The 21,958-nt window shown below is 34.4% G+C and overlaps 1 long non-coding RNA gene across 1 annotated transcript in view; it reads right to left on the bottom strand.

Moving 5' to 3' along the window:
* LOC309643309 overlaps positions 1 to 10,999 on the bottom strand; it is a 243,725-nt gene extending 232,726 nt beyond the window's left edge. Inside the window, exon 1 of the long non-coding RNA XR_014253676.1 lies at positions 9,952 to 10,999. This is a non-coding gene — a long non-coding RNA (uncharacterized lncRNA). The remainder of the gene's footprint in view (positions 1 to 9,951) is intronic.
* Between the last annotated feature and the right edge of the window lie 10,959 nt (positions 11,000 to 21,958).

Here is a 21,958-nt window from a genome sequence, read left to right as displayed (position 1 = left end):
TAGACCCACTTGAAAGGCAGGTTGTGAAGGGAAATTCGTTTTTTTTTTAAATAAATTTATTTATTTTTTGCTGCACTGGGTCTTCGTTCCTGCACATGGGCTTTCTCTAGTTGCAGTGAGCAGAGGCTTCTCTTCTTTGTGGTGCACGGGCTTCTCATTGCGGTGGCTTCTCTTGTTGCGGAGCACTGGCTCTAGGCGTGCAGGATTCAGTAGTTGTGGCTCGCGGGCTCTAGAACGCAGGCTCAGTAGTTGTGGTGCATGGACTTAGTTGCTCCACAGCATGTGGGATCTTCCTGGACCAGGGCTCGAACCTGTGTCCCCTGCATTGGCAGGCAGATTCTTAACCACTGCACCACCGGGAAGCCCCTGGAAATTCTTCCATTGGATAAAGCAAAGAGAAATACAATTGCCTGTTCACTTTTTTTTTTTTTTTTTTTTTTACAAGAAAAGTGGTCTGGAATACCAATACATACTCCAGGAAAATGGAACTATTTCGGCTAGGTGGTCATAGACTTGGAAATAAAAGCATTAGAATATTGAAACAAGTAAGTCTAGAGAAGAACTGTGAATTGAATTATGATGTGTGCAAAATCATGCAGATCTTTTTCTCTGTGTCTCATGTTAAGGTCTATCTAGCCTCTTCCTCATGCACAAACTAGACACTGTTGGAAGAATGTATGTTACACTTGAGCACAATTGTGTGACTGAATATCTAATCCTATACCACAAAAACTATGCTGAACCCAATACAGCCCTTCATTAGTTAATTAACCATCCAAGTGCAAACAGCTTGATCACATCAAATCTCCTTCAGTTTGGCAGGGTCTATTCTGGAAATGGGCTTACCTTTACAGAACACATTGCAAGCACCAATATGGTCATCCAAGGGCATCCAAGGGAAATGAAAGTCTATTGACAGGGTGTTTCAATTTAAATTGCCTCAGAATAAGGGAACCATTTTACAAAAAGGTGGTGAAATAATAGGCTTATAACTTTGTGATGTACAGGTCTTATGATTTATCCCATCATCCAGAAGCAGTGAGTCTTAAGGAACCAAAGAATGAACTGTTGAAAGCTCAGCTAAACCCCAATCGAAAGAATCAACCTTACATATGAAAGCTCTATAATGCACTAAAGGAATGGCTGCTAGGTAGTGCTATATATTCAATAGCTAGAACACAAGGGTCTAGTACTAATGAGTAGAAGTGTCCTTTACCAATACTTCTGAGTTTATCACCAGCCAATTCTTACTAAGTAAATTTCTGAGGTATATATGTCAGGTAGAAGGAATGTGATTGTAGACTGAGGTTCTGGGAAAAGATGTAAAGCAAAGAAGTGGTAACTCTGTGGGTAAAACTGAATGAACTTAAATATACAATACAGCAAAATACTAACATTTTATAGTATTATAAAATTAGAATTAAACTATTAAAAATATGTTAGGAATGTGGAGCTAAAGTATTCTAATATAATTTCATTATCTTGAAGGAGATTAAATCTATTGGTTAATTTTGAATTACCAATTATATTGATAATTTAAAATTATGTTTAATTTTTAGGATTAATACCAGAAGAAAAAAACAAAGTATATAACTTCCAAAGAGGTAGACAAAAACCAGCAAACACAAAGATTAAAAGAATATTCAGTCAACCCAGAAGAAGGCAATGAAGGAAAGGGGGAGAGAGAGAGAGAGAGAGAAATGAATACATTTACAGAGGAAAAACTTGGGAGACACCTTGTAAGTAAGATTAACAAAATCAACAATTTGTTCCATTTATTAGGAATAATAAGAATAAATCGAAGCTGTTATGCCATATGATTGGATGCAATGAGAATACTCTGTCAGTTCTGGGATATACCTACCAAAATAACAGACAGCATAATATAATCATGATGAGTCATAAGAAAAACACAAATTGAGAGGCAGTATTCATAATAGTTGAATTGGAATCTTCAGCAGCAGCATGTAAAGGAAAGACTAAGGAACTATTTTAGACAGAAGGAAAGTAAAGAGGCTTGCTACAAATGATTGTAAATTGGAGGCCTTTGCTACAGTGGGCATTACTGGCACAACTTATGAAACTTGAACAAAGACTGTACATTATATGAATTTAATGCATCACTGAAATTTAATTAGTTTTGATAGCTATATTATAGTTATATAGAAGAAAATCTTTGTAGGGAGTACACAGTAAATTATTCAGATTCAAAGGACACCATGTTAACAACTGACATACACCAATATGATTCAGAAAAAAAAATACTTTTCATGCAAACGATAAAATAGCCTGTGTGTTTATATTTTTTAAATGGTTAGAAAAATGCAGAAAAATCTAAATAATGTACAAAGAAAGGAAAATAATGTTTAAACAAAATTAACAAATTAGAAAGTAATCTTGTAATAGAGGGAGACTGAACAGAGACAAATACAAACTATCTAAAAATCTCTGACTATAATAAGAAAAAAGCAAACAAAAAAGAAAGAAAAAAAAGTAGACAGACAATAAATATTGGAAATAAAAAAGATACTTCAAAATACATCTGCAGATTTTAACAAGATTACATTGAATCATTATGGAAAGTTTTACACCAGTATTGGGGTTTCAGATAAAATGTATAGTTCCCTACACTCAAGAATAATTCTACAACCACTAAAGATAATAAACTAACTTTTAAAAAGATCCTTCCCTAAAAACAAAATAACACACACAGACACACACAAACAAAAACAAGGCAGGGTAGGCTGTTTTCAATAGCAAATTACATCAGAATGTTAATAAAGAAGTAAATTCAACCTTACACATATAGAGAAGGAAGCAATGTTTCCCAATTTATGCTATGAGGACGCAAAGCCTTGATACCAAAATCTGAAGCTGACATTAAAAGAAAGGAAAATTACAGGCCAATACCACATTCTGAACAAAACTTAAAGGAAATTTCATTAAAGCATTATACAAAAAGAAAAATACAGCATGGATATTTGGGTTTATCCCAGCAATGTAGGCTATTTAATATTAGAAAATAAATCAGTATAACAACATATTGATAAAAAAAGAGGAAAAATATATTTGATTTTTTTTATTGATGCAGAAAATTCTCATATAACTCAGTATTTATTTGTGATTAAATACCTTACTAGGTGAGGAAGAAAGTATTTTTAAATCTAATGTAAGTAATTCATAAATTCCTACAGCAAACATTTTGCTCAAAGTTAAAAATCTGAAGTCTCTCCTCTTGAAATAAAAAATAAACAGGGAAAACTACAATATCTACTAATATTCAATGTTTTAATTGAGGTAACATCCAGTGCTATATATGCATTGAAAAATAATTTTATAATGTAATCAATTTATTTGATATCCCTGGGCATAGAGAAAATTTAAAACTCTTGTTAAAAAATGTATTAGTGTTTGTCAGGTTCTGTATATCTAATCTATATACCCAAATCAATTGTAGTTCTATATACTATCAGCTGACAGGGGAATAATTTACAATAAAATGAAAAATATCAATTGCTTTGGAAAATATCTAACAAAGAAATACAAGACCTGTTTGTGAAAAATTATATACTTTTATTGATAGTCATTAAAGAAGGCTTGATAAATGTATATATGTAATGCATTAGAAATTGAATTTTAAAAGCATGTCCTCAAAATTGCCTTATTAATTCAATTTATATATACAATGTTTGTATTTGCAATCCAAAATGCTTTATATTGTTATTTTACACAACTTAGTAAGTTGATCTGGAAATGCCTGGAGCCAAGAGTAGCCAATACACTATCATACTAATTGCACAAAGTATTGAGTTTTTAAAGTCTTAAAAATGATATGTTGTAGTAATAACAAAGTTGTATAAATAGACCAATGAAATGGAATGAGGAAACTATATATAGACACAAGTATGTATAACCATTGACATATGAAGGAGGTGGAACTGCAGACAGGGGAAAAACTGTATTTTTCAATTAAAAGTTGCTTGTAAGTGGTTGGTTTAACACATATGTTTAAGGGGAAATTTAATTGTCTCAGAAAATAAAAAAAGAGAATATTTTCAGAACTTTGAAACATTGAAGTCTTTCTAAAACAAGAACAAAAGCTTTAACCAGAATTTTGGCAAGAAACAAATGGAAGCAGCAGAGTTTTTAAGGTCCCTGAGTGCCCAATAAATCTAACATACATGCAAAATGCCAGAGCAGGAAGATCCAAGTATTGGTCCCTTCATCTAAGCAACCATTCAACTGAAAAGAATTAAATCAACTAATTTGGAACATAGGAATATGATTGTTCACATATAACAAGGAGAGTACTTGATGAAGCTCTTTTTGGTAAGAAAGCAGCATCAACAAACCATTTACCATGCCCCGTTTCTCAGCCCCATTGTCACACTGGGGACAGTGGTCTATATTCCTTGGTTGTATAGCTGGTGCTGCAGCAAGCATAGGAGACCTTGTGCTCCAAAAATTAGAGGTTGTGCATTTGGTTTGTTGTGGTGAAACCCTGAAAAAATGTCAGAGACACCTTCCTTGGTTTTAGCCTTTTTGGCTGAAGTGATTTCCCCTGGTGGCATCATTGAGGGCATTTAAAGAGGCAGAACCCTTCTTCTATATCCCCTTTTGGAATCACACATTTAAGAACATCTTTGTCAGATCACTGTCTGAAGATAGAGAAAACAGGCCAGAAATTTCAGTGACGACACACAACGAAGAGTACACACTTTGCAAAAATCATTTGGAAAAGTCAAAAATAGACATTTCCAAGCCTACACAAGCAAAATCAACAATCCCTGAGGACTGTGAGAGTCAGATTTCCAAAATTGCCACATTATATAACAAAATTACCACATGAGAATTCTCAGTTCTTTACAAAAAATTACAAAGCATTCAAAGAAGCTTGAAAGTATGACTCATTGAAAGTACAAAAATGACTTTGACAGAAACCATTCTTAAGGAAGCCTAGACTACTGGAATTACTTACTCCACCAACATAGTAAAAAGATTATACTCCATGACAAAGTGGGATTTGTCCCAGGAATTCAAGACTAATTAAATGTGCTAAATCAATCAATCTACTGCACCATATCAATAGAATAATGGGGAAAATACCACATGATAATCTCTGTAGAGGCAGAAAAAGCATTTGACGTAGCATCCTTTTGTGATAAAAACACTCAATGAAATAGAAATAGAAGGTAACTACTTCAATCTGGTAAAGGTCATCTATGAAAAATCCACAGCTAAAATTAAACCTAACAGTGATATAGTAACAGAGTGAAAGCTATCTAAGATCAGGAAAAAGACAAAAATATCTGCTCTTACCACTGCTGTTCAACATTGTACTAAAGATTCTATGAAAGGAAATTAGGTAAAAAGTAAAACGTATCCAGATTGAAAAGGAAATATTAAAACTATTTGCACTTGATATGATCTTGTTTATACTACATCTTGAAGAATAACAATAAATTATTACAACTAATGAACAAGTTCAGCAAAATTGCAGGATATAAGGTCAATGCACAAAAATCTGTTGTATTTTTTATGCACTAACAGTAAGTGGTATGAAAATTAAATTAAGAAATCAAGAGCATTAGAAAACAAAGAACATGGAAATGAATTTGAAAAATAATTCAAGACTTTTAGACACTAAAACTACATAAACATTGTTGAAAAAATTAAAAGTCTAAATGAATGTAAAGGCATTCCATGTTTATGAAACGGAAAACTTGTCATTACTATGTCACTATCCTCCAAATTGACCTATATTTCAACTTTTAAATGGCCTTGTCTGCAGAAATAAATAAGCTGATTCTAAAACACATATGGAAATACAAGGGACCAGGAAGAGCACAAAGAAACAAAAAAAGAACTGAGCTGGATTACTCACACTTCCCAAATTCAAAATATACTATACAAAAGGCAATGAAACTATTCTTTATGATGCTGTAATTGTGAATACATGTGATTATGCATTTGCCAAAATATATAAATATACAACACAAAAGGTGAATCGTAATGTAAACTATGGACATTAATTAATAATAATGTATTGGTATTGGTTCATCAATTGTAACAAATATGTTACATTACTGTAATATGTTAAAAATAGTAGAATCTGTGGGTTTGAGGGTGTATATGCTAAGTTTTTCTGTAAACCAAGACCTGCTCTAAAAAATGAAATCCATTACTTAAAAAAGGAAAGCCTGCTAAGACTTGTTTTCTGAATCTCCATTTTGTAGTTTTTTGAATATGTTTCTCTGCACATATTTATAGATTCATACCTAACTTTATCCTTGTTTTTGAGACCATTGTAAATAGTATTCTTTTTCTTTCTCTTTTCTTTTTTTTTTCTTCTTCAAAGTTCACTCTTTCATTACAGGGATATAAGGTGGGATCAAGATGGCAGAGTAGGAAGACCTTGAGCTCACCTCCTCTCACTCTCTCACATACACATCAAAACTAAAACTACATATACAGCAACTCATTTTGAGAATGACCTGGAGACTAGCAGAGTGGATCTTCTACAGCCAAGGTTATAAGGGAAGAACCACAGAGTCTGGTAGGTGGAGAGGAGAAGCAATCTACTCAACCACACTCCTGGTAGGTGACCCAGAAGAGGAGGGCTATATCACAGTCTTGGGGATACTCCCTAAGGAGCAAAGTGTTAATCTCATATTGGGCACACCAGCAATGAGGTCTGGCACTAGGAAGATGAGCTCTCTTGCCTGGTTTGAAAGCAGTGAGACATACTGGATGGCTATAGGAAACCGAGAGTCTGCTCTTCTCGAGTGTGCCCAGAGGTGTCTGCTCCTAATGTAAGTACAGAAACAGCAGATTGAAAACTTCCTGGTGATCTGGCTGGCCTGCCAGACCACCTCAGGATGACCCCAGCCCACACCAGGCTCCTGCTCCAATGCCTCCTGGTCCCAACCCGGGCAGAAACTGCCATTATTCCCTGGAGAAGCAGAGAAGTGGAGCTAGCTTAGAATTGTGGCTTCAACCCCACAGGGCCCAGCCTTACCTCAGCCAATGTGGAGATCACCGTTGCACTGGGTAGAAGCAGAGATAGCTCAGATTCGCTGTTCCAGACACTTGGGTCCTGGCCCTGTCCCAACCAAGGCAGAAATGGCTGTCATACTGGGGAGAATCTCAGCTCCCTCAGGGCTCCTTCTCCACCCCCTTGGATCCTGGTCCCATCCCTCATCAGGGTGGGAATGGCCATTGAGCCTGGGAGGAGTTCTGGCTCACACCTGACTCCACTTCTAGCCCATCCAACTCCAGCCTTATGCCACACCAAGATGGAGACTGACAGAGCACCCGAGGAAAAGATGCAGCCAGTGGTCACTTCAGATTTACCTCTAGCACCAAAACTGTTAGGCACTAACAAATTGCATAGGGATGCTCCCACACAAGTTTCCTTGGATAGGAAACCGTTTCACCTAGTTTCATGGAGATAAGCAAAGAAAGTCAAACAAACTGAGAAGACAGAGAAATATGTTCCAAATTAAAGAACAAACAAAACCCCAGAAAATAAACATTTCCTTATGTTTTCATAAGGAAACAGAGATCAGTAATTTACTTAAGAGAATTCAAAGCAATAGTGATTTTAAAAAAGCTCACTGACCTTGGGAAAAGAATAGAGGAACACAGTGAAAACTTCAACAAAGAACTAGAAAACATAAAAATAACCAAAGCTGAAGAATACAATTACTGATTTATCTAGAATCAGACTAGATGATACAGGAGAATGCATAAGCAACATGGAAGACAGGGTATTGGAAACCTTCCAATCAGAACAGCAAAAAGAAAAAACAAATTAAAAAATGAGGGTAGTTTAAGGAGCCACTTTGACAACATCAAGCATACTAACACTATCATTATAAGGGTCCCAAAGGAGAAGAAAGGGGAAGAAATCATATTTGATGAAATTATAACTGAAAAATTCCTAACCTGAAGAAAGAAACAGATATCTAAGTCCAAGAAGCACAGAAAGACTCAATCAAGATCAACTAAAAAGACCCACACCAAGACATATCATAATTAAAATGTAAAATCAAAGTGATAATTTTAAAGGCAACAAGAGAAAAAGAGTCACATACAAGGGAATCCCTATAAGACTATAAGCTTATTTTTTAACAAAGATTCACAAGTCAGAAGGGAGTGGCATAATGAATTTAAAGTACTTAAAGAAGAAACCTACAACAAAGGATACTCTACCCAGCAAATCATTCAGAATTGAGGGAGAAATAAAGAGTTTTCCAAACAAGCAAAAACCAAAAGAGTTTATCACTCTAAACTCATCTTACAAGACATGTTAATGTCTTCCTTATGCAAAAAAGAAAAGGCTATACCAAGAAATAAGAAAATGTTGGAAGGAAAAATTTCATCAGAAAATGTAAACATATAGGAAAAGATAAAAATCACCTTATCACCTCACCTCAATAGATGCAGAAAAATCATTTGACAAAATTGAACAGATATTCATGATAAAAATTCTCAACAATGTTGGTATAGGGGGAACATACCTCAATATAATAAAGGCCATTTATGACAAACACACAGCTAACGTCATACTCAATGGTGAAACACTGGAAGTTTTTCCTTTAAAATAAAGAACAAGACAAGGATGCTCACTCTTGCCACTTATATTTAATGTAGTATTGGAAGTCCTAGCTGCAGAAATCAGACAATAAAAATGAAATAAAAGTATTCAAGTTGGAAGGGAAAAAGTAAAACTGTTATTATTTGCAGATGACATGATGCTATATATAGAAAACCCTAAAGATGTCACCAAAAAAAAAAAAAAAATATATATATATATATATATATATATATATATATATATATCTATACTAGAAATAATACATGAATTCAATAAAATTGCAGGGTACAAGATTAATATAGGAAATTTGTTGTATTTCTATACACTGAGAATGAAACATGAGAAACAGAAATCAAGAAAACAACCCATTTAAATTCAAATCAAAAGGAAAAATACCTAGGAGTAATTTTAACCAAAGTAGTGAAAGGCTGGTACTCAGAAAAATTTAAAACATTGATGAAGAAAATTGAAGTGGGTACAAATAAATGGAAAGATATTCAGTATTCCTGGATTGAAAGAATTAATATTGGTAAAATGCCCATACTACAAAAAGCAATCTACAAATTTAATACAATCCCTATGAAAATGCCCATGTCATTTTTCACAGCACTAGAACAAATAATCCTAAAATTTGAGTGGAACCACAAAACACCCTGAATTGGCAAAGCAATTTGGTAAAAAAAAGAACAATGCTAGAGGTATAAAACTCCCTGGCTTCAGGCTATGCTACAAAGCTACAGTAGTCAAAACAGTATGGTACTGCCACAAAAACAGACACATAGATCGATGGCACAACATAGAGATAGATCCCAGAAATAAAGCCACACATATGTACTCAATTAGTCTATGACTAAAGGCAGCAAGAAAGTACAATGGAGAAATTATAGTCTTATCAATAAGTTGTTCTGGGAAAACTGGACAGCTGAAAGAATGAAAGGAGATCGTTTTCTCACATCATCCACAAAAATAAACTGAAAATGGATTAAAGACCTAAATATAAGACCTGAAACCATAAAACTGCTAGACAAAAGCATAGGCAGTACACTCTTTGGCATTGGTCTTAGCCTTTTTTGTATCTTCCTCCTCAGGCAAGGGAAGTAATAGCAAAAATAAACAAATGGGACCTAACCAAAGTAAAATGTTTTAGCACAAGACAATGAATCATCCCAAATTGAGGAGGTGGACTTTGGGAGCAAGATATATTATTTTTTCCCCTTTTCCTCTTTTTGTGAGTGTGTACGTGTATGCTTCTGTGTGAGATTTTGTCTGTATAGCTTTGCTTTCACCATTTGTCCTAGGGTTCTGTCTGTCCTTTTTGTTTTGTTTTGTTTTGTTTTGTTTTTTACTTAAACACTTTTTTTTTCTTTTTTTCTTAATAATTATTTTTTATTTTAATAACTTTATTTTATTTTATCTTACTTTATTTTATTTTATCCCCTTTCTTTTTTTCTTTCTATTTTTTCTCCCTTTTATTCTGAGCTGTGTGGATGAAAGACTCTTGGTGCTCCAGCCAGGCATCAGGGCTGTGCCTCTGAGGTGGGAGAGCAAACTTCAGGACACTGGTCCACAAGAGACCTCCCAAATCCACATAATACCAAATGATGAAAATCTCACAGAGATCTCCATCCCAACACCAAGACCCAGCTTCACTCAACGACCAGCAAGCTACAGTGCTGGACACCCTATGCCAAACAACTAGCAAGACAGGAACACAGCCCCATCCATTAGTAGAGATGCCACTTAAAATCATAATAAAGCCACAGACACCCCAAAACACACCACCAGACGTGGACCTGCCCACCAGAAAGACAAGATCCAGTCTCATCCACCAGAACACAGGCACTAGTCCCCTCCACTGGGAAGCCTACATAACCCACTGAACCAACCTTAGCCACTGGGGAAAGATACCAAAAACAACAGGAATTATGAACCTGCAGCCTGCGAAAAGGAAACCCCAAACACAGTAAGATAAGCAAAATGAGAAGAAAGAAAATCACACAGCAGATGAAGGAGCAAGGTAAAAACACACCAGACCTAACAAATGAAGAGGAAATAGGCAGTCTACCTGAAAAAGATTCAGAATAATGATAGTAAAGATGATCCAAAATCTTGTAAATAGAATAGACAAAATGCAAGAAACATTTAACAAGGACTTGGAAGAAGTAAAGAGGAACCAAGCAACGATGAAAAACACAATAAATGAAATTAAACATACTCTAGATAGGATCAATAGTGGAATAACTGAGGCAGAAGAACGGATAAGTGACCTGGAAGATAAAATAATGGAAATAACTACTGAAGAGTAGAATAAAGAAAAAAGAATGAAAAAAACTGAAGACAGTCTCAGAGACTTCTGGTACAACATTAAACGCACCAACACTCGAATTATAGGGGTCCCAGAAAAAGAAGAGAAAAAGAAAGGGACTGAGAAAATATTTGAAGAGATTCTAGTTGAAAACTTCCCTGATATGGGAAAGGAAATAGTTAAGTCCTGGAAGCACAGAGAGTCCCATACAGGATAAATCCAAGGAGAAACACCCCAAGACACATATTAATCAAACTATCAAAAATTAAATATAAAGAAAACATATTAAAAGCAGCAAGGGATTTAACACCCCACTTTCACCAATGGACAGATCATCCAAAATGAAAATAAATAAGGAAACACAAGCTTTAAATGATACATTAAACAAGATGGACTTAATTGATATTTATAGGATATTCCACCCAAAAACAACAGAAAACACATTTTTCTCAAGTGCTCATGGAACATTCTCCAGGATAGATCATATCTTGTGTCACAAATCAAGCCTTGGTAAATTTAAGAAAATTGAAATCGTATGAAGTATCTTTTCCGACCACAACGCTATGAGACTAGATATCAATCACAGGAAAAGATCTGTAAAAATACAAACACATGGAGGCTACACAATACACTACTTAATAACGAAGTGATCACTGAAGAAATCAAAGGGGAAATCAAAAAATACCTAGAAACAAATGACAGTGGAGACACGACGACCCAAAACCTATGGGATGCAGCAAAAGCAGTGCTAAGAGGGAATTTTATAGCAATACAAGCCTACATCAAGAAACAGGAAACATCTCGAATAAACCACCTAACCTTGCACCTAAAGCAATTAGAGAAAGAAGAGCAAAAAACCCCAAAGCTAGCAGAAGGAAAGAAATCATAAAGATCAGATCAGAAATAAATGAAAAAGAAATGAAGGAAACAATAGCAAAAATCAATGAAACTAAAAGCTGGTTCTTTGAGAAGATAAACAAAATTGATAAACCATTAGCCAGACTCATCAAGAGAAAAAGGGAGAAGACTCAAATCAGTAGAATTAGAAAGAAAAAGGAGAAGTAACCACTGACACTGCAGAAATACAAACGATCATGAGAGATTACTACAAGCAACTCTAGGCCAATAAAACGAACAACCTGGAAGAAATGGACAGCTTCTTAGAAATGCACAACTTGCCAAGACTGAACCAGGGAGAAATAGAAAATATGAATAGACCAATCACAAGCACTGAAATTGAAACTGTGATTAAAAGTCTTCCAACAAACAAAAGCCCAGGACCAGATGGCTTCACAGGCGAATTCTATCAAACATTTAGAGAAGAGCTAACACCTATCCTTCTCAAACACTTCCAAAATATTGCAGAGGGAGGAACACTCCCCAACTCATTCTACGAGGCCACCATCACCCTGATACCAAAACCAGACAAAGATGTCACAAAGAAAGAAAACTACAGGTCAATATCACTGATTAACATAGTTGCAAAAATCCTCAACAAATTACTAGCAAACAGAATCCAACAGCACATTAAAAGGATCATACACCATGATCAAGTGGGGTTTATTCCAGGAATGCAAGGATTCTTCAATATACTCAAATCAATCAACGTGATACACCATATTAACAAATTGAAAGAGAAAAACCATATGATCATCTCAATAGATGCAGAGAAAGCTTTCGACAAAATTCAACACCCATTTATGACAAAAGCCATGCAGAAAGGAGGCATAGAGGGGACTTTACTCAACATAATAAAGGCCATATATGACAAACCCACAGCCAACATCATTCTCAATGGTGAAAAACTGAAACCATTTCCACTAAGATCAGGAAAAAGAAAAGGTTGCCCACTCTCACCACTATTATTCAACATAGTTTTGGAAGTGTTAGCCACAGCAATCAGAGAAGAAAAAGGAATCCAAATCGGAAAAGAAGTAAAGCTGTCACTGTTTGCAGATGACATGATACTATACATAGAGAATCCTAAAGATGCTACCAGAAAACTACTAGCGCTAATCAATGAATTTGGTAAAGTAGCAGGAAACAAAATTAATGCACAGAAATCTCTTGCATTTCTATACACTAATGATGAAAAATCTGAAAGTGAAATTAAGAAAACACTCCCACTTACCATTGCAACAAAAAGAAAAAAATATCTAGGAATAAACCTACCTAAGGAGACAGAAGACCTGTATGCAGAAAAGTATAAGACAGTGATGAAAGAAATTAAAGATGATACAAACAGATGGAGAGATATACCATGTTCTTGGATTGGAAGAGTCAACATTGTGAAAATGACTCTACTACCCAAAGCAATCCACAGATTCAATGCAATCCCTATCAAACTACCACTGGCATTTTTCACAGAACTGGAACAAAAATTTTCACAATTTGTATGGTAACACAAAAGACCCCGAATAGCCAAAGCAATCTTGAGAATGAAAAATGGAGCTGGAGTAATCAGGCTCCCTGACTTTAGACTATACTACAAAGCTACAGTAATCAAGACAGTATGGTACTGGCACAAAAACAGAAACATAGATCAATGGAACAGGATAGAAAGCCCAGAGATAAACCCATGCACATATGGTCACCTTATCTTTGATAAAGGAGGCAGGCATATACAGTGGAGAAAGGACAGCCTCTTCAGTAAGTGGTGCTGGAAAAACTGGACAGGTACATGTAAAGGTATGAAATAAGAATACTCCTTATCACCATGCACAAAAATAAACTCAAAATGGATTAAAGACCTAAATGTAAGGCCAGACACTATCAAATTCTTAGAGGAAAACATAGGCAGAACAATCTATGACATAAATTACAGCAAGATCCTTTTTGACCCACCTCTTAGATAAATGGAAATAAAAACAAAAAGAAACAAATGGGACCTAATGAAACTTCAAAGCTTTTGCACAACAAAGGAAACCATAAACAAGACCAAAAAACAACCCTCAGAATGGGAGAAAATATTTGCAAATGAAGCAAGTGACAAAGGATTAATCTCCAAAATTTACAAGCAGTTCATGCAGCTCAATAACAAAAAAAACAAACAACCGAATCCAAAAATGGGCAGAAGACCTAAATAGACATTTCTCCAAAGAAGATATACAGATTGCTATCAGACACATGAAAGAATGCTCAACATCATTAATCATTAGAGAAATGCAAATCAAAACTACAATAAGATATCATCTCATACCTGTCAGAATGACCATCATCAAAAAATCTAGAGACAATAAATGCTGGAGAGGTTGTGGAGAAAAGGGAACACTCTTGCACTGTTGGTGGGAATGTAAATTGATACAGCCACTATGGAGAACAGTATGGGGGTCCCTTAAAAAACTACAAGTAGAACTACCATACGACCCAGCAATCCCACTACTGGGCATATACCCTGAGAAAACCATCATTCAAAAAGAGTCATGTACCAAAATGTTCATTGCAGCTCTATTTACAATAGCCAGGACATGGGAGCAAGCTAAGTGTCCATCATCGGTTGAATGGATAAAGATGTGGCACATATATACAATGGAATATTCCTCAGCCATAAAAAGAAACAAAATGGAGTTATTTGTAGTGAGGTGGATGGACCTAGATTCTGTCATACAGAGTGAAGTAAGTCAGAAAGAGAAAATCATATACAGTATGCTAACACATATATATGGAATCTAAGGGGGGAACAAAAAAAAAAGGTCATGAAGAACCTAGGGGCAAGACGGGAATAAAGACACAGACCTACTAGAGAAAGGACTTGAGGATATGGGGAGGGGGAAGGGTAAGATGTGACAAAGTGAGAGAGTGGCATGGACATACATACACTACCAAATATAAAACAGATAGCTAATGGGAAGCAACCGCATAACACAGGGAGATCAGCTCTGTGCTTTGTGACCTCCTAGAGGGGTGGGATAGGGAGGGTTGGAGGGAGGGAGATGCAAGAGGGAAGAGATATGGGAACATATGTATATGTATAACTGATTCACTTTGTTATAAAGCAGAAACTAACACACCATTGTAAAGCAATTATACTCCAATAAAGATGTTTAAAAAAGAAAAAAAAATGTTTTAGCACAGAGAAAGAAATCATCAACACAATGAAAAGACAACTTACTGAATGGGAGAACATGTTTACAAATGATATGTCCCATAAAGGGTTAATATCCAAAGTATACAAATAACTCATACAACTCAATATTTTTAAAAATCTGATTAAAAAGTAGGCAGAAGGCCTGAATAGGCATTTTTCCAAAGGAGACATACAGATGGCCAACTGATACATGAAAAGTTGCTCAGTATGATTTGCATTTTCACCAGGAAAATGCAAATCAAAACAGCGAGATATCACCTTATACCTGTCAGAATGGTTATTGTCAAAAAGACAAGAAATAGCAAGTGTTGGTGATAAAAGGTAACCCTTGTGCACTGTCTGTTGGAATGTAAATTGGTACAGCCACTATGGGAAACAGTATGGAAGCTCCTTAAAAAATTAAAAATAGAACTAGCATACAATCCATCAATCCCACTCCTGGGTATTTATTCAAAGAAAACAAAAACACTAATTCAAAAAGATATATGCATCTCAATGTTCAGTGCATCATTACTTATAAAAGCCAAGATATAGAAACAACCTAAGTGTACAGCAACAGATGAATGAATAAAGAAGTGTATCTATACATATATATATATGTATACACACACACACACACACACACACACACATATATATATATATAATCAGCCATAAAAAAGAATGAAATTCTGCCATTTGCGAAAACATGGACCTAGAGAGTTTTATGCTTAGTGAAATAAATCAGATAGAGAAAACAAATACTGTATGTTTTCACTTTTATGAGGAATGTAAAATATAAAAGAAAGGAACAAATATAATGAAACAGACACAGACTCACAGATACAGAGAATGAACTAGTGGTTTCCAGAGGAGTGTTAGTGAGGGAAGGGCCCAAATAAGTGAAGAGGATTAAGAGGTATGAAATACCAGGTATAAAACGAATAAGTTACAAGGATATAATATACTTCACAGGGAATATAGTAAATATTTTATAATAACTTTGTATGGAATATATTCTATAAAATATCAAATTACTGTACTGTAAATGTGAAATTAAAATAATATTGTAAGTCAACTATATTTCAATAAAAAATAAATAAAATAAAATAAAATAATTTCATTACTGGTATATAGGAAAGTAATTGACTTTTCTATGTTAGTCTTGCATCCTGTGATATTGCTACATTCACTTAATTGTTCTAGGAGCTTTTTGGTTGTTCATGTTGATTCTTGGAATTTTCTATGTAGACAATATTGTCTTCTGTGAATAAAATCAGTTTTATTTATTTATTACCAATGTGCATGCATTTCATTTCTTTGTCTTGTGCGATTGCTTCAGTTAGCAATTCCAGCATAATGTGAGAGGACAGCTTTGCCTTTTTCTTCAACTTAGGGGTAAAATGTCCATTTTATCACAATTTACATATGAGGTTATTGATCAGTTTTTCAGAGAAATCATTGATAAATTTATGGAAGTTTTTCCTCTACTCATAGATAGCTGAGACATTTTGGTCATAAATAAGTGATGGATTTTGTCAAATATTTTTTATGCTTCAGATGATATGATTGTATGTTTTTCTTCTATAAAGTGTATTACCTTGATTTTTAAATGATGAAATACCCTTGCAAACTTAGAACAAATCCCACTTTCCATTATATATATTTTTATTATTTTTTTAATTTACGGTTTTGATTTGCTAATTCCTGGTGGAGGTTATTTTCATCTGTATTCATGAGTGATATTGACCTGTTCTTTTTTTCTTCTAATGTCTTCATCTGATTTTAATAATAGGTTAATGCTGGATTCATTGAATTAATTGGGAAGTGTTTCTATGTTTCTATTTTCCAGAAAAGAATGTGGAAAATTGGTATTATTTCTAACTTACATGATTGACAGAATGCACAGGTAAAAATCTACTGGTCTGATGATTTCTCATATGGAAGATTCTTCTTTTTTTTTTAACATCTTTATTGGAGAATAATTGCTTTACAATGTTGTGTTAGTTTCTGCTGTATAACAAAGTGAATCAGCTATATGTATACATATATCCACATATCCCCTCCCTTTTGTGTCTCCCTCACACATTCCCTATCCCACCACTCTAGGTGGTCACAAAGCACTAAGCTGATCTCCTGGTGGGATGCAGCTGCTTCCCACTAGCTATCCACTTTACATTTGGTAGTGTATGTATGTCAATGCTACTCTCTCACTTCGTCCCAGCTTAACCTATCCCCTCCCTGCATCCTCAAGCCAATTCTCTTTGTCTGTTTCTTTATTCCTGTCCTACCCCTAGATTCTTCATGACCATTTTTTTTTTTTTTTTGGATTCCATATATATGTGTTAGCATATGGTATTTGTTTTTCTCTTTGTGACTTACTTCACTCCATATGACAGTCTCTAGATCCATCCACCTCAATAAAAATAACTCAATTTTGTTTCTTTTTATGTCTGAGCAATATTCCATTGTATATATGTGCCACATCTTCTTTATCCATTCATCTGTCGATGGACACTTAGGTTGCTTCCATGTCCTGGCTATTGTGGTACATCTCTCTTTTTGCATTATGATTTCCTCAGTGTATATGCCAAGTAGTGTGATTGCTGTGTCATATGTTTAGGTTTTTAAGGAACCTGCATACTGTTCTCCATAGTGACCTTATTGATTTACATTCCCACCAACAGTACAAGAAGGTTCCCTTTTCTCCACACCCTCTCCAGCATTTATTGTTTGTAGATTTTTTGATGATGGCCATTCTGACTGATGTGAGGTGATACCTCATTGTAGTTTTGATTTGCATTTCTCTAATGATTAGTGATGTTGAGCATTCTTTCATGTGTTTGTTGGCAATCTGTATGACTTCTTTGGAGAAATATCTATTTAGGTCTTCTGCCGTTTTTTGGATTGCATTATTTGTTTTTTGATATTGAACTGCATGAGCTGCTTGTATATTTTGAAGATTAATCCTTTCTCAGTTGCTTTGTTTGCAAATATTTTCTCTCATTCTGAAGGTTGTCTTTACATCTTGTTTAAGGTTTCCTTTGGTGTGCAAAAGCTTTTAAGTTTCATTAGGTCCCATTTGTTTATTTTTGTTATTTCCATTTCTCTAGGAGATGGGTCAAAAAGGATCTTGCTGTGATTTATGTCATAGAGTGTTCTGCCTATGTTTTCCTCTAAGAGTTTGATAGTGTCTGGCCTTACGTTTAGGTCTTTAATCCATTTTGAATTTCTTTTTGTGTATGGTGTTAGGAAGTGTTCTAATTTCATTCTTTTCCATGTAGCTGTCTAGTTTTCCCAGCACCACTTATTGAAGAGGCTGTCTTTTCTCCATTGTATATTCTTGCCTCTTTTATCAAAGATAAGCTGACCATATGTTCATGGGTTTATCTCTGGGCTTTCTAACTTGTTTAATAGGTCTATCTTTCTGTTTTTGCACTAGTACCATACTGTCTTGATTATTGTAGCTTAGTAGTATAGTCTGAAGTCAGGGAGTCCAATTCCTCCAGCTCCGTTTTTCTTTCTCAAGATTGCTTTGGCTATTCAGGGTCTTTTGTGTTTCCATACAAATTGTGAAATTTTTTTGTTCTAGTTCTGTGATAAATGCCAGTGGTAGTTTGATAGGGATTGCATTGAATCTGTGGATTGCTTTGGGTAGTAGAGTCATTTTCACACTGCTGATTTTCCAATCCAAGAACATGGTATATCTCTCCATCTGTTTGTAACATCTTTACTTTCTTTCATCAGTGTCCTATAAGTTTCTGCATACAGGTCTTTTGTCTCCTTAGGTAGGTTTATTCCTAGGTAGTTTATTCTTTTTGTTGCAATGGTAAGTGGGAGTGTTTTCTTAATTTCACTTTCAGATTTTTCATCATTAGTGTTTAAGAATGAAAGAGATTTCTGTGCATTAATCTTGTATCCTGGTACTTTACCAAATTCATTGATTAGCTCTAGTAGTTTTCTGGTAGCATCTTTAGGATTCTCTATGTATAGTATCATGTCATCTGCAAATAGTGTCAGCTTTTTTTCTTTTTTTCTGATTTAGATTCCTTTTATTTCTTTTTCTTCCCTGATTGCTGAGGCTAAAACTTCCAAAACTATGTTGAATAATAGTGGTGAGAGTGGGCATCTTTGTCTTGTTCCTGATTTTAGTGGAAATGCTTTCAGTGTTTCACCATTGAGTATGATGCTTGCTGTGGGTTTGTCATATATGGCCTTTATTATGCTGAAATAAGTTCCCTCTATGCCTACTTTTTGGAAAGTTTTTATTATAAATGGGTGTTGAATTTTGTTGAAAGTTTTTTCTGTATCTATTGAGATTATCATATGGTTTTTATCCTTCAGTTTGTTAATATGGTGTATCACATTGATTGATTTGCATATATTGAAGAATCCTTGCATTTATTCATTACTGATTCAACTTAATATGTGTATAGATCTGTATAGATGATCTACTTCTCCTCATGTGAGATTTGACAATTTGTGTCTGTCAAATAATTGATACATTTCACCTAAATTACAAAATTTGTGGCCTTAGAATTATTTGTAGTATTCCTTTAGTATAATCTCAGTTTCCATGGAGTCAGTAGTAACGATTATTGAAAAATTCCATATTGGTAATTTTTCTCTTTCTCTTGTTTAGCCTGGCTGCAGCTTTATCAATTTCATTCCTCTTTTCCAAACAATTAGCTTTCCAGTTTGTTAATTTTCTCCTTTGATTTACTAGTTTTAAGTTTATAAATTTCTGCTCTACATTTTATTATTTATCTTCATCTGTTAGCTTTAGGCTTCCTCTTGTTATTTATGTAGTGTAAAATGTTGGAAACTATATTTTCACTTTAGGTCTGACTTCTTTTATAATATATACATTTAATGTTACAGATTTTCATTGAAGCACTGCTTTTCTTCTATCTCAGAAATATTTTTATTTACTTGATAATATTTTTAGTTTTTTGACACTTCTTCTTTGATCCATGTGTTATTCAGAAGTGTATTGTTTAATCTCCAAATACTGGAGTTTTTCCAGCTATCTTTCGTTAATTAATTTTGGTTTAGTTCCATTTTGGAATGAGAATATATTTTATATGATTTCTGTTCCTTTACATTTTTTCAAATTTTTGATGCATCATGTGGTCTATCATGCTGAATAGTCTATGTGAGCTTGAAAAATGTGTATTACTTTGTTGTTGAATAGGGTATTCTATATATGTTAATTGTATCCAATTTACTGGTGGGGTTGTTTAATTCAATTGTATCAGTACTGACTTTCTTTTTGTTGGATATATCATTACTAAAAAAGAGCTGTTGAATTCTCCAACTGTAACTGTGGATTTGTCTATTTCTCCTTGAAGTTCCAATGGTTTTTGCCTCATGTATTTGCCTCATTTACATATTCTTTCTTAATTTTTCATTGTTCTATTTTATATCTTCAAATTTGTTATTCATTTATTCTGCAAAAAAATGAAGACAGTAAAGTACAAATCATGTTATTTATAAAAAGTTCAAGAAAATTTTATAATATTTTTCTTATGTATTACTGTGTAACAAAGTACTCTAAACTCAGTGGCAAAAAATAATAACTGGCTTGTTATTATCATAAATTCTGTGAGTCAGTAATTCAAATGGGGGAGATGAATTATTTTTCTGCTTCACTATGTTGGATGCTTCAGCTGATAAGGTTTGAAAGGCTGTGGGTGACTTGAATGATTGCAGCTGTAATTATGTAGAGGATTCTATAGTCACATTTTTGGTGTCTAGGTGGGGATGAGTCTGAGATACTTTGACCAACTGTCCCAGTTTGCCTGGAACTGAAGGAGTTCCCAAGGTGCTGGATGTTTAGTGCTGAAACCAGGACCATTTTGGGCATATATTTGGTCACTGTTCTCTATGGCTGAGCTCAGCTGTGACAATTAATTAGAGCACTTCACATGCTTCTCAAAACATGGTGCTAGATTATGAGAGAAAATCTTCCAAAAGGGAGTATTCAGAGACAAATATTTAAAAAGACCAAGGCAGAAGTTACAAGACTTCTCATAAAGCCTGGGAAATCACATAGCATCATTCAGTTGCAATTACGTTACAAAGGCTAGCCCAATTTTAATAGAAGGGGAATTACTTTCCACCTTTAGATAGCAGAGTGGCAAAATCACATAGTAGAAGAGCATCTAGGAGAAGGAATAATGCTGTAGTAATTTTTGAAAATGATAATTTGCTGCAAAATAAACAATATTTCATATATGTATACATATGGTATGGCTATAAGAAAAACAAAGAAATGATCATCTTAAAATTCAGTCTAACAGTTATAAATAAGGCAATGGGAGTGGGTTGCATCGTTTGCAAATATTTTCTCCCATTCTGTGGTTTGTCTTTTTGTTTTGCTTATGATTTCTTTTGCAGTACAAAAGCTTTTGAGTTTAATTAGGTCCCATTTGTTTATTTCTGTTTTTATTCCCATTACTATAGGAGATAGATAGAAGAAGATATTGCTGCAATTTGTGTCAAAGAGTGTTCTGCCTACATTTTCCTTTAAGATTTTTATAGTATCCAGTCTCACATTTAGGGCTTTAATCCATTTTGATTTCATTTTTGTGTATGGTGTAAAAGAATGTTCTAGTTTCATTTTTTTACATGTAGATGTCCAGTTTTCCCAGCACCATTTATTGAAGATTGTCTTTTCGCCATTGTTTATTTCTGGGCTTTCTATCTTGTTCCATTGATTTATATTTCTGTTTTTATGCCAGTACCATATTGTTTTGATGACTATAGCTTTGTAATGTAGTCTAAAATCAAGAAGCCTGATTACTCCAGCTCCATTTTTCTTCCTCAAAATTGCTTTGGCTATTAGGGGTCTTTTGTGTCGCCATACAAATTTAAAAAAAAAAAATGATACAAATGAACTTATTTACAAAACAGAAACAAACTTACAGACTTGGAGAATGAATTTATGGTTACCAGGGGGGAAGGGTGGAGGAGAGGGATAGCTTGG

The sequence above is a fragment of the Balaenoptera physalus genome (assembly GCF_965194825.1).
Source record: "Balaenoptera physalus genome assembly, chromosome: 15".
Lineage (NCBI taxonomy): Eukaryota > Metazoa > Chordata > Mammalia > Artiodactyla > Balaenopteridae > Balaenoptera > Balaenoptera physalus.
The sequence above is the reverse complement of the archived record's forward strand: the minus strand, read 5'-3'. Positions and strand labels throughout refer to the sequence as shown.